This window comes from Macrotis lagotis, chromosome 7 (genome assembly GCF_037893015.1).
Source record: "Macrotis lagotis isolate mMagLag1 chromosome 7, bilby.v1.9.chrom.fasta, whole genome shotgun sequence".
NCBI lineage: Eukaryota > Metazoa > Chordata > Mammalia > Peramelemorphia > Peramelidae > Macrotis > Macrotis lagotis.
In genome coordinates this window covers 175,272,741-175,285,460 of record NC_133664.1, presented here as the reverse complement: position 1 = coordinate 175,285,460, position 12,720 = coordinate 175,272,741, and the positions used below count along the sequence as shown (strand labels likewise).

Below are 12,720 nucleotides of genomic sequence, written 5' to 3'. Positions count from 1 at the left end.
TACTTCATTCTCCAACAGTTCGTGTAAATATTTCCATGTTTCTCTATATTCATCAAATTCAGTTTCTAACAGTATAGTATTATGCCATCACAATCAATTACCACAGTTTGTTTAGCTATTTTCCAATAAATGGGCATCAACTTTGTTTCCTATTTTTTTGCCAGCACAAAAATGGATACTGCTACAAATATTTTAGTGTCTGTGGAGACCTTCTTATGAATGACCTAATTGGAGCATATGACTAATACTGCATCTCTAGGTCAAAGAGTATAGGCATTTGAGTCACTTTACTTCAATAATATAGCTTTCCAAAACAGTTGTTCTGATTCCTACCTCCATCAACTATGTCCCAGTCTAACCTTCTTTCCATAAACCCTCCCACATTGATTATTCTCATCTTTGGTCAGGTTTGCCAATTTATTGGATGTGAGGTAAAACTTTTGATTTGCATTTCTCTGATTATTAGTGATTCAGAGCATTCTTTCAAATGGTTGTCCCTTCTTATCAAAACTGTCTATCTTTATCCTTTGACTACTTCTCTAGCAGGGAATGGATCTAATCCTCTTCTAATTCTTTTTAGGTATCATCTTTAATATCTTAGGCTACATATCGATTTTGAATTTCTATAATGTGTCAAGATGATGGTATAAGCCTAATTTCTATCAAGACTGCTGCCCAGTTTTCCTATAAGTTTTTAAATTATGGAGTTCTTTCCTAAGTAATTTATATTTATCCAACAATGAATTATTTGGAGTCATCACTTTTGATTCTCCTTTGTCTAACTGTTGCACTGATTTACTTCTCTATTCTCATAAACCAACATTAAATAGTTCTCATAAGTGCTACTTTGTAAAAAAGTTCGAAGTCTAGAAAGCTATTTCACTGTCATCCCTATCTTTTTAATTTTCATTATTTCCTCTTGTGATTCTGTATCTTTTGTTTCTCTAAAGTAAAGTATTCTTTTGATAGATATTGGACTAGAACTAATGCTATAAATTCAGTTTTGGCAGTATTAAGTTAGCGTGGCCCACCCAAGAATACTCACTGAATGTTCCTCCAGCTATCAACATCATTCTTCATTTTCAAAGGAAAATTTTATAATTGAATCTATATATTTTGCATTCATAATATTTGCAGAGTAAATACAGAATTTTATAGTGGTTCATTAGCAAATAGGAAAAACAGGAAAAGGCTTCATTAAAGAAATGACACCTATGTTTTGAAGGTGGCTAGAGATTTTAAACAGTGGAAGTGAATAGGAATATGTTTTGGCCTGAAGGATGGATAGTCTGTAAAAAAGATGTGGAAGAGATAGAATGGTGAACAATAAGTATACCAGTCTGGCTAGAATACAAAATATTTGAGGGGCAGTAAGGTCCTAAAAAAACCTATAAAGAAAGGCTGGGCTTTAAATAACAACTTTTCTATTTTATTCATAGTTCTCTGGTTGCCTGCATCATAGAGAGAATCACCATTCCATTAAGTATTAATACTCTTCTCTTTATGGGGACAGCTAAGTGGCACAGTGGACAGAGCACCAGCCCTGGAGTCAGGAGGAATGAGTTCAAATCTGGACTCAGACATTTAATTACCTAGCAGGGTGACCATGGGCAAGTCACAACCCCACTGCTTTGCAAAAACAAAACAAAACAAAAAAACAACTCTTCCCTTTTAGGGAAGAGGAAAAAAATCTCTCAAGTCTTCACATTATCTCATATCAAGGTTAAGGAGATGAAGGGTAAAACCCATTCTGATCCTGGGCAAGGCCATATGCTGGTTCCCCTACCCAAAGTCCCCCATCACCTTTGCATGAACATGGTTGTCTTTGTGTGTGCCAGATACTCCCTCCAGGAACTAGCCATTCCTGGAGGTTGAATCATGGGAGGGTTGGCTACCCACCCAGAGGTTCAACATTTAATTAATTTCAGAACCATGGCTGCAAGTCTTCCTAGGTCATGCACATACTCTTCACATGGTCATGTGCATACTCTTCACATGTCCTGGTTAAGTGCCAAAAAGTCTATTGGCAATGTGCCACCTTTGTCTGGAACCCCTTAAAATTCCCTAACATTGGCCAGCCCCTCGGAGTTTCACCCATGGAAAGGATGCTTTGCCTGGGGTGTTTCCAATCACGACTCCTAAGGCTGTAACCCGGGACTCCCCAGCCACTGCTGATTCAGATGTTGGTACTCCCCTGATTGGTGATGTTTTAATATCTATCTTTATGTAGGCTTTGCTCTTCTTTTTTATTATATTGGGACTTATTAGTAACTTTTGCTGTCAAACTAATTTATTTCTACCTGTTTTATAATCACTTTATTAAATATATTCTTTAGTTTTGTTGGTGTGAATGTGTCATTTTGTAGGAGCAAAACAAAACCAAAACTCCTTAATCAAACAGGAAAGTAACACCATTTCTTTAGATCCAAACTCCAGCCAAATACATCCTCCAGAATTGCCAATGGCCCAGGGATGGGTACACTCTGAGGCCAAAATCTTAGAGACAATGAAAATCTACCTAAACTCATTCCTAAAGAATGAACTACTTCCCTGTGATCATAACCTCTCCATCACAGGGATTCTGAAACTCTTCCCTCTATAATTAAAATCTCATCCTCTACTGCAGATCTCTTATTTCCATTCCCTTTGTCTCCCCCCCCCCCACTCTCTCCATCTTCTGGTTTTCACTAAAACCTGGCTGCCTCCTGATCACAGCCTCCCTGATTTCCTTTACCAGCACTGGCTGCATTTTCACACATTCCCAATCCTATTCCACTAACTCAGTGAGTAAGGTGGAAGACCTGAAATACTCCTTATTCCCCTCTGCCATTTTCAGGTTTTCTTTTTCCCATCACCATTAAGAAATTTCTCCTTTTCTGAGGTTCATTCAATCCACATATATCATCCAATAAAAGTTCTGGTAGCTGTTACCTACTATAATCCAGGATACTCTGGAATGATTTAGTACTCAGTACATAGTGTTTCTCTCTTCCTCAGCTCCTACCCCATTATATCTCCTTTGGGTTGATTCCTCCCCTCTTCTGATTGGAGAGAATGGAGGATGGCCACTAGAGAGGTCCTAGCCCTTACTGAGCCATGTGAAGAGGACCGCCTGGGAATTCATCTCAGCATCTCCCACCCAGCTGCCACCACTGTGGTTTTCATCATCTCCAGAAAGTCATCATTCTACAGGATGAAATTAGCCCTGAAATGCATCTCTGCCTCCTCAAATTATTTCCCGCCTCTTTCAGCCTATTTTTATGCACTGTCTGTGCAATGCTGAATCCCTGCTCTGCCCAGCATCCCTACAACCTGTGCTCTGAGGCCCAGCTGCATCTCCACACACACTCCCTCCTGTCATTCTCTGTCCTCATGCCTGAGCTTCCTGTGCTTCAATTCCCCTCAATAAGCATGCCAGGCACAGTACTCAGTGCCTGGATATAAAAAGAGACAAAAGACAACCCTTGCCCCTCGAGAAGCACATAGTCTTCCCAGGAGGATGACAGGCAACAGGCACAGCCAGAACAACAGAGGGGAGGGCAGGCACCAGAATTAAGGGCTGAGAAGGGCTTCCTGTGTGTGGGTGGAGGATTCCTCTAGGAGGGAGGGCTTTGGTGGGGACTTGCAGGAAGCCAGGGCAGGGAGCAGCAGTCAGAGCACTCTGACATGAAGGACAATTAGAGAGAATGCCCCACAGAGATCACAGGGGGGAAGAGTCTTGTTCACTAAGAGCCAGGAGGCCAAAGTTACCAGATTAGTGAAAAATGTGATGGACAGTAAAGTGTCAGAAGACTAGATCAAGTAGGAGGAGCTAGGTTATGAAGCAACTTTATATTTGCTCCTGAAAGCAATAGGAAGCCACTGGACTTTATAGAGTGGGAGGAGGAGGTGATATAATCAGCCTTTAGAGGATGAATAAAGAGAGTGGATTGGTGTGGAGGGAGACCTGAAATAAGACAGATCCACCAGCAGCTAGTGCTGTAATCAGGATGTGAGGTGGTGAGGGTCTGTATTGGAGGGATGGCAATGTCTATCTTACAGGGTTTTGTGAAAATCAAAAGATAATAATTGTAAAGATGAGAGTATCTGGCACATAGTAAATGCTTAATAAACATGAATTTCCTTCCCTTCCCCCCCCACAAACACAGGTATTTCTATTCTATACCATCTTCTCTAGCTGATTGCCTCTTTGGTCATCCCTACTCTCTCTCAAGTGCCTTCAATCTCTGTCCACTAGTTGTCCTCCCCCAAACATGCCTATTTCTCAGTCATCCTCAAAAACTCTCAATCATCAATCCCTGCAATTTCATCATTCCTCCCTTTTATGGCTAAAGTCCCTAAGAATGCCATCCCTATTGGATGCCACTTTCTTTCCTCTCACTTGGGCAGAGTCAAGACAACAGAGTGGTAGTAAACACTATGATGAACTCCTCATCACAAAATTCTTATAAACAGATGAAGAAAACATACCAGACCTAATCCTAATGAGAAAACTAGAAAAAAGTCATGGTGAGTCATTTTTCCATCCTGGTTCAGCATAGGGAAACAGGAACATTTCTGGACAACGTCAAGCCAGTAGCACACAAAAAAATAAGCATTTTGGCAACCAAGGAGAGACTATGCACCAGGGCAAAGGAGATCCCAGAATCATACCAGGATATCCAGAATGAGGCACCAGAACAGGAACAGATGAGAACTTGTAACTTTGTTGCCCTCTTACCCCTTTGGAAATACAGGCCAGAGTGATCTAAGAAGGGTATTTATGTACAGGAAGAGTCCTGGGAGGAGGAGATTAAGAAGTAAGCAGCAACAACTTGGCTGAGATCTCAAGTCAGAAGAGGGTTTCATTTCCAACATCTAGCCCAGTCAGCCAAGGAATAACTAGGGTAGGCTTCCTAAGACAAAAGGACAAGCTGGAATACTGCTGTTGAGAACCAAGTTTTTTCATCCTGTTGATTGGAGTTAAGCTTAGCAGCAACCTATTCTTGCTCTGACTCAGGTAAGGAACAAGCAGAGTCCAGATTAGGGGACATAGCATTCAGATTCTGACCTTGATCAGACCATGTCAGGAGCAATGAAAGCTTCAAAGTCCCCAATTTGTCCTTGAAATTCTGGAATAACTCAATATTCCAAACCTAGACCTTCCCTCTAGAAGTACCACAGCACCCAATCCTAAAGTCAAGTCCAAAGTCTGGAGGAAGGTTCAAAGAATGAGCAAACCAAAAACTGTAACCCACAATAAAGAGGGACACTGGCAAAGAAGCTCAGGATATAAACTCAGAAGAATTTGACTTCCAATTTCATCATTCAATAGAAATTGCTCTCTCCAAAGTTATCAACAATTTCATAATCTAATGACTTTTTCTCGGTCCACATGCATCTTGTCCTCTCTGTAATTCTGACCTTGATCACCTCCTTGATACTCTCCTTTTTTATTAAGTTTTTGTGATTTTTCTCTATTCTATCCTTTTCTATTATGTTTTTGTGATCTCTCTACTCCTTATCTCACCTATCTGTCCACCCCTTTTCTGTTATTTTTACTAGATCTTCATTCAGATATGCCTACTAAACATAGGGGGCTCCCCAGGGCTCTATCCTGGGATCTCTCCTGTTCTCCCTCTATATTACTTCACTTGGGTACTTTTAACAAGTATGGAGACTTTAATTTATCATCTCAAATCTACTTATCTAGACATAACATCTGATTTCCTCAGTGTCTATTGAATATCTTGAACAGAAGGGTCAGCAGGCATCTTAAACTCAAAAGATCCAAAAATGAACTCATTCACTTTCCCTTCAAACTCTCCCCTTTTCCTAACTTCCCTATCACTGTTTATTTGTTAGTTTGTTTCTAGGAAACCAATTGGGGTTAAGTGACTTTGCCTAGAGTCACACAGCTAGAAAGTATCAAGTGTCTGAGGCTGGATTTGAACTCTGGTTCTCCTGACTCCAGGGCCAGTATCTACTGAACCACTTCCTATTACTATTGAAGGTCCATCATTCTCCCAGTTCCTTGGGTTCACAACTCCTCACTCTCTCTCATCTTCCATTATCTAATTTGCTACCAAGGTTCATCAATTCTACATGCAACATCTATTGCATACACTTCTTTCTCTCCTCTGACATTTCCACCATCCTGATTCAAGAACTTATCACTTCATATTAGTTGACTGGTATCTCTGGTCTCTCCCCCTCAAGTTCAGTTTCTACTTAGTTGGTTGTCAAAGTGATTTTTTTTTTAGGTTTTTGCAAGGCAAATGGGGTTAAGTGGCTTGCCCAAGGCCACACAGCTAGGTAATTATTAAGTGTCTGAGGCTGGATTTGAACCCAGGTATTCCTGACTCCAAGGCCGGTGCTTTATCCACTACACCACCTAGCCGCCCCCCAAAGTGATTTTTCTAAAGCAAAAATCTTACCTGGAAAAAGGATCTTACCCTCTGTCCCAGTTCTCTAGGGACTCCCTATCACCTTCAGGATCATATACACAATCCTCTGCTTGACCTTCAAATTCCTTCAAGATCTGTCTCCCCTCCCCCTACATCTTCCAGTCTTCTCTCACCTTATACATTCACTCTCTCTGCTCTCTCTCCCCTCTGTCTCGCTCATAAACCCACGATATTCATCCCCCAATTCTGAACATTTTTAATAGCTGTTCCTCATACTTGGAATTTTCCTCTTCTTCATCTTTGCCCTCTTGACTTCCTACATGGAAGTCTTTATGTCGATTCCTTTTTTGTTTTGTTTTTGCAAGGCAATGGGGTTAAATGACTTGCCCAAGGTCACACAGTAGGTAATTATTAAGTGTCTGAGGTCAGCTTTTAACTCAGATCCTCCTGACTCCAGGGTCGGTGCTCTATCCACTGCACCACCTACCTGCCCCTTGATTCTTCTTAATACTAGAGTTCTTCTATTATTTGAAATTGATCCTGTGTATAGTCTGCTGGCCCATGTTTGTTCACATGCTATCTTCCCCATTAGACTGAGACCTCCTTCAAAGTTGACTGTAATCTGTCCCCAGCACAAGGCATAAAATAAATGTCCTAGAGATTAGAAAGAACCAGTGAAATTTCTTGCATAGAATGATATGGTTAAACATGTCCTTTAAGAATATAATATTTGTAGCTATGTAGTAGAAGAATTACAAAGGGGTGAACTCAAACTCAAATCAGGGACTATTAAAAAATACTGAAAATAATCCAACCATTCTTTCAATTGTCACCACTTAGGGGCAAAGTAAATTCAAACACAAAACTGAAACAATATGGAAAAATAACACACAAACATATACTTAATTATATATACATATGTATGTATATGTGTATATGTATGGGTGTGTGCAGGCATGTGCACACCCATACACATGCATCAGAGGTGATGCATGAACTAGCTGAACTAGTGTGGAAACTCAATAAGTGGAGAGGCCAGGTGCAAGAGATGTGGAAGAATCATCAAGTAGACTTAGCAATTGACTGTAAAATGGAGACTATAAAGGAGAAGAAAGAACAGGGTTGATTAAAAAAATTGGGAACACAAGGGACTAGAAGGATCACGTATTTCCAACAGAAAGAGGGAAGTTAGGAAAAAGTGGATGTTTGGGGGGGAAGATAAACATTTCATGAGCCAGAGATTGTATCTCAGTACAAGGAATGAAACAATCCCTATTCATATGACACTAAGTATAGACACAATAAATATGTTTATAAATACATTCAGCTGAAATATAAAATGAATAAATAAAATATGTACAAAGTAGTAAAATATAGTTAACTCATGGAGAATATGATAACCAAATTGCATCTCAAAGGTTAAGAGAGAGATTGTATAAGATGGATATGAGAAAAGAGGGAATTCTAGGAAAGGGAAAACAGTGAAAAAACAGAGAGGAGATTAAGTGATATGAGTCAAGAACTCAGATAAGTCTGGCTAGATCACAGACTGTGGAACAGAGAGTATGTCCAAAGAAACTGTAAAGACAGTCAGAACCAGGTGATATAAGACTATTTTATTCAAGCAACAGCTGGATTTCATTACTTAGGGAGGTGAAAGACTTAAGGCAAACAGACCAATTAGGATATTGTTATAATAATCTAGGTGAGAAATGATGAAACGCTGAACTAAGGTGGTAACTGTGTGAGTGTAGATAAAGAGTCAGATACAAGAAAGATATCATAAGGCTAGAAATAGCATGATTTGGAAACTGAATGGATAACTGGGATGATGGAAAGTGACGAGACAAAGATAAATAGAAAGCTTAAAAACCTGGGAAACTGGAAAGGTGATAATGGTTTTGATAGAAATAAGGAAGTTTGGAAGGGGAAAGTTTTAAGAGAAAAGATATGTTCATTCTTGGACACATTAAACTTGAGAAGTCCATAGAACATTCAGGCTTAAATGTCCAATAGCCAATTGGTGATGCGGAAATGAAGCCCAAGTGAGAATGTGGAGCTGGAAATAAACAAACAAACAAACGAATGAATGAATGAATTATAAATAAATGAATAAAAGAAGATAGTAAAATCCATGAGGTAAGAGTCTACCACAAAAGAACATCCAGAAGGAGAAGAGACCTATACCAGAACCTATTGAACCTCTATCCAGTTTGATGGCATACTATGGATCATAAGAGAACTAAGGAAAGTGAGCAGTCAAAAAGTAGAAGAAACAAAGAGTAGTGCCTCAAAAATCTAAAAATGAGAAAATATCTGAGAAATGAAAGTGGTTGACAATATCAAAAGAAGTCAGATAGGTCGAGAAAGATGAAAACTGAGAACAATCAGACACAATCAGATCTGGCAGTTTAGGAGAGCATTGTAGTTTAGGAAAAAAAGTTTTACTTGAAGGATGGGGTAAAAAGTCATATTGTAAAGGGTTATTCAACAATTAAGAGTAAAGGAAGTAGACACTTTTTCAGGGAACATGGTAGAGAAAGGAAGGAGAGATAGCCTGATAAGGCAAGTAGGGTCTAGTGAAGATTTTTTTTTAAAAGAGGAGAAGCATGATTGAAGGCAGCAGAGAAGTAAACAACAGATTGGAAGAGGTGGAATGTGAAAGGGAAAGAAGTAATAGGGAAAGAGTAAGAGAGGAAGATAACAATCTGCTGGAGAAGATGGGAGGGAAATGGGATCAAGTGCATAGTTAGAAGGGATGACCAAAACAAAGAGAAAAACAAACTCCCACAGGTTTGAGGAGAAGAGAAAAGAATGGGAGATATACAAAAAGGTTCTGACGTGAAAAGAATGGAAAAAGCAAGGGGCAGCTAGGTGGCATAGTGGATAAAGCACCGGCCCTGGAGTCAGGAGTACCTGGGTTCAAATCCAGTCTCAGACACTTAATAATTACCTAGCTGTGTGGCCTTGGGCAAACCACTTAGCTAAAAAAAAAAAAAAAACAGAATGGAACAAGCAGCACCTGTCAAATGGTCTCAAAATCCTCAATAATGCAAGCTGAAAGGTTTGGGAGCCTTGATGAGGAAAAAAGGTCTAGAATAGTTTCTATTGAGAGCAAGATTTTAGGAGAATACAGTTGAGGTTAGAGAATAAAAATCTGTAATGTTTCCAGCTGTGTTTCAGCACATTGTGACTAAGAGCAGAGGAGGTATGGTTAGCAAAAGATAAGTGATGACTGGATGAGAGGGCAAGAGATTCAAGAACAAAGATAAGTTAAGTGTTGTACTTAGAAATGAAGTCAGAATCAAAGAAGGTGAAAGCCCCATGAGAGCAAGAAATAGTTTTAGGAGGAATGAGATATAGGGACAGATGGAATAACAGGAGTTTGTAGTCAAATAGGGGAATGTCAGAATTTCTATTTAGGGAAGTGACAAAATTGTGTGGAATGAGAAGAGATAATATGAGATGAGGTCTACAGGTGTTTGAAAGAATGGGAAAAGAAGGATGGGGACAGTAGGAGAAGCCACAGGATAAATAATAATTGAAAGATGAATTCTGAAGGACAGTCTCTATAAAATGTCCTGGGGGGAGGGGGGGGGAGAAATGGGGAAAAAGGATTGTTCTGAGTTTGAGCTCAGATCCAGCTTTCCAGTATAGTTGCTACTACTCCCAAGAGTTCTCTTTAAGACAAGTTGAGTTAGAGTTATTATCATATTATCAAGTCATTATCATATAACCGAGTCATTATTCTATTATTGTTTAAAATAATGGTCCACCTTCTATAGAGACTTTTGAACATTGAGATGTAAATTGGAAGAATTTGAAGAAAGTTGGCACAAATTTAAACCTCACCGGTAGAGGTCAGTAGAACACAAAGTTCAAAGAATAAAAAGCAGGTATTAAGAGAAGCATCACTGTGTCCTCAATCATCTAAAATTAACTTGATTTTTGACTGTAAAGAGCATAGTTATGTTTTCTTTTCTTAAAAAAGTACATATTATCCCCAAAATTATTTAACTATTTCTATATAAAATTTTGAATAACTGATTCCTTGAAAATGTATAACATTTCAGTAAAAACAATATTAAAATGCTTTGGTTAATCTCTGATTTATCAATGTGGTTATTAACTTACAACAATACACTTTTAAACCCTTCTGCAACATTCTCTACAAATTCTGAACATATTTTCCCATTCATCTGTTCAAGTATTTATTGAGCAACCACTAAGAGAAAAGAATTTTCAGTAAGATGCAATCTTTGCATTCATGAAACTCCTAAAAATCCACAAAAGCTCTATTCAAAAGATCTGAAGGACTTCCTTTTGTGCTTCTGTTTTCTTAGAGATAACAATGTGTTACTCCAACTGTTTATCTGTTCTCTCATTATTGATATATGATAAAGCAACTTCCTTTTCTAGTGATATTTGTATGACTTCAATTATCTTTTAAGAAACTTCTCAAATACAAAGCATCATCAATAGGATGCTGGAGCCTGCTTTCATCCAGCCTATAACATTCTATTGCTATTTTGTAATTTTGACTTTTCTGAGATTATTCATAGTCACGAAGCATTCAGAACACTGTTGTTAAAAAAGTGGACTTTTGGAAGTAGCTAGTTGGTGCAGTGGATGAAGCACTGGCCCTGGAGTCAGGAGGATCTGAGTTTGACTCTGGCCTCAGACACTTGGTAATTGCCTAGCTGTGTGACCTTGGCAAAGTCACTTAACCTCATAGCCTTAAATAAAAATAAAATTTTTATAAGTGGACTTTTGCTGCAGTTAGAATCACTGAAAACACTGCAATTTTGAATGCAATTTCTTGATGAGGTCCATTGTCGGATCTGCAGTTTCTCTACTACTGTCCATCTAGCTTCATTTCATACTCTTAGCAATATGTACTTTTCATTCACTTGGATTTTCCAGTGTGGATGATCAGTTGTGAATATTGACAAGGAACATTTTCCTTTGAGGTACATCAAACAGTCAGAAAGAGCACTTGGAGGAGTGTTTCAATGAAAGGGAATGCATGATTTGCTGGGAATATATGCAGGACATTTCCCATTTACTGGAAAACCAAAATTCTAAGTTAGCAAACCTATTCTTTACTTCATTTGAGAACAACACTAAGCCGATTATTTAACAAAGTTAAGTATATCTTCTATAACTTTAATATAAGTAGAGGGCAATATATTATCATTAAGGTTGCACATTATTATGCCAAGTCAAATATTTTCTTAAAAACAATGAAGAATAGTGTTCTACTTCAACTTTCTTTTATTTAGTTGTGTGACTGCAAAGATATTTTGCTGTAGAAAATCATGTGAAAACATGCAGGTTCCTTTTTGTGTTTACAAAAATACAAGCATAGAATACTTTCAAAGACTTTTATAAGGTTGAGAAAACTGGCATATTGCTGAGTTAACAATGTCTTTTTCAATGTACCCCTTTTTTTCTTTTGAAGGAATATACAGTACATATTGTAAAAGTAATATTCCCAATCTCTTTCACTTTTTCTCAGTTCACTGATCTCTGAAATAATTTGAAGATCCTCTGAAGTTAAAAACTTCCATTGTAGATCTCATCTACTCAAATTCATAATTAACTGCTTTTCTTTACATGATTTTAAATACCACCAGTACTTTTTCATACAGTAATACCTTTGAACAGAGATGATAGAGCTCAAATGATGGTTCCACTATTAATATTACAAAAGAACTTTATAAAACTGTTTGGAAATATGTTCTATTTCCTATCTGCCCTCTGTCTTCAAATTGCATCTACAAAAGTTGTAGGTGAGTTATAGCTTACCCTGTCTATTATCAAGATCTCTGCTAACTAACTCTTTGGACAACTACTTATTACTACCACATCAGGTTGTATTACTATAACTAGCTATGTGGTGCAATGGATAGAGTGACAAGGAATGGAGTCATGAAGGTTCATCTCCCTCAAATCTGGTCTCAGATACTACTAGTAGCTGGGCAAGTCTCTTAACCCTATTTGATTCAAAATAATGGAGAAGGAAATGGTAAAACATTGCAGTATCTTTCCCAAGAAGACCCCAAATAGTATTATGAAGAGTTGGACACAACTAAAACAACAGAACAACTACTACTCATCTTCAGCATTTTACAATGACCTTGGCTTCTATATCTATTGATTTGGCAGGGATTAAGTGTTTTTTTGACTCAGGCCATTTCTTCTCTCCCCTCATTGTGGTGACTGTATTTTTATCAGTTAAGCTTTTATAAGAAATGGTACCAATAAGAATCAATTAACTTACTTTGTCCATTTCCCATTTTAAAAAAAATCAATAGTTCTTTTATAGGGTCTG

General features: G+C 38.2%; 1 protein-coding gene across 7 annotated transcripts in view; it reads right to left on the bottom strand.

The window, feature by feature from the left end:
- Positions 1 to 12,720, bottom strand: part of USP6NL (USP6 N-terminal like) — a 240,824-nt gene that overhangs the window by 86,667 nt on the left and 141,437 nt on the right. The window lies entirely within an intron of this gene.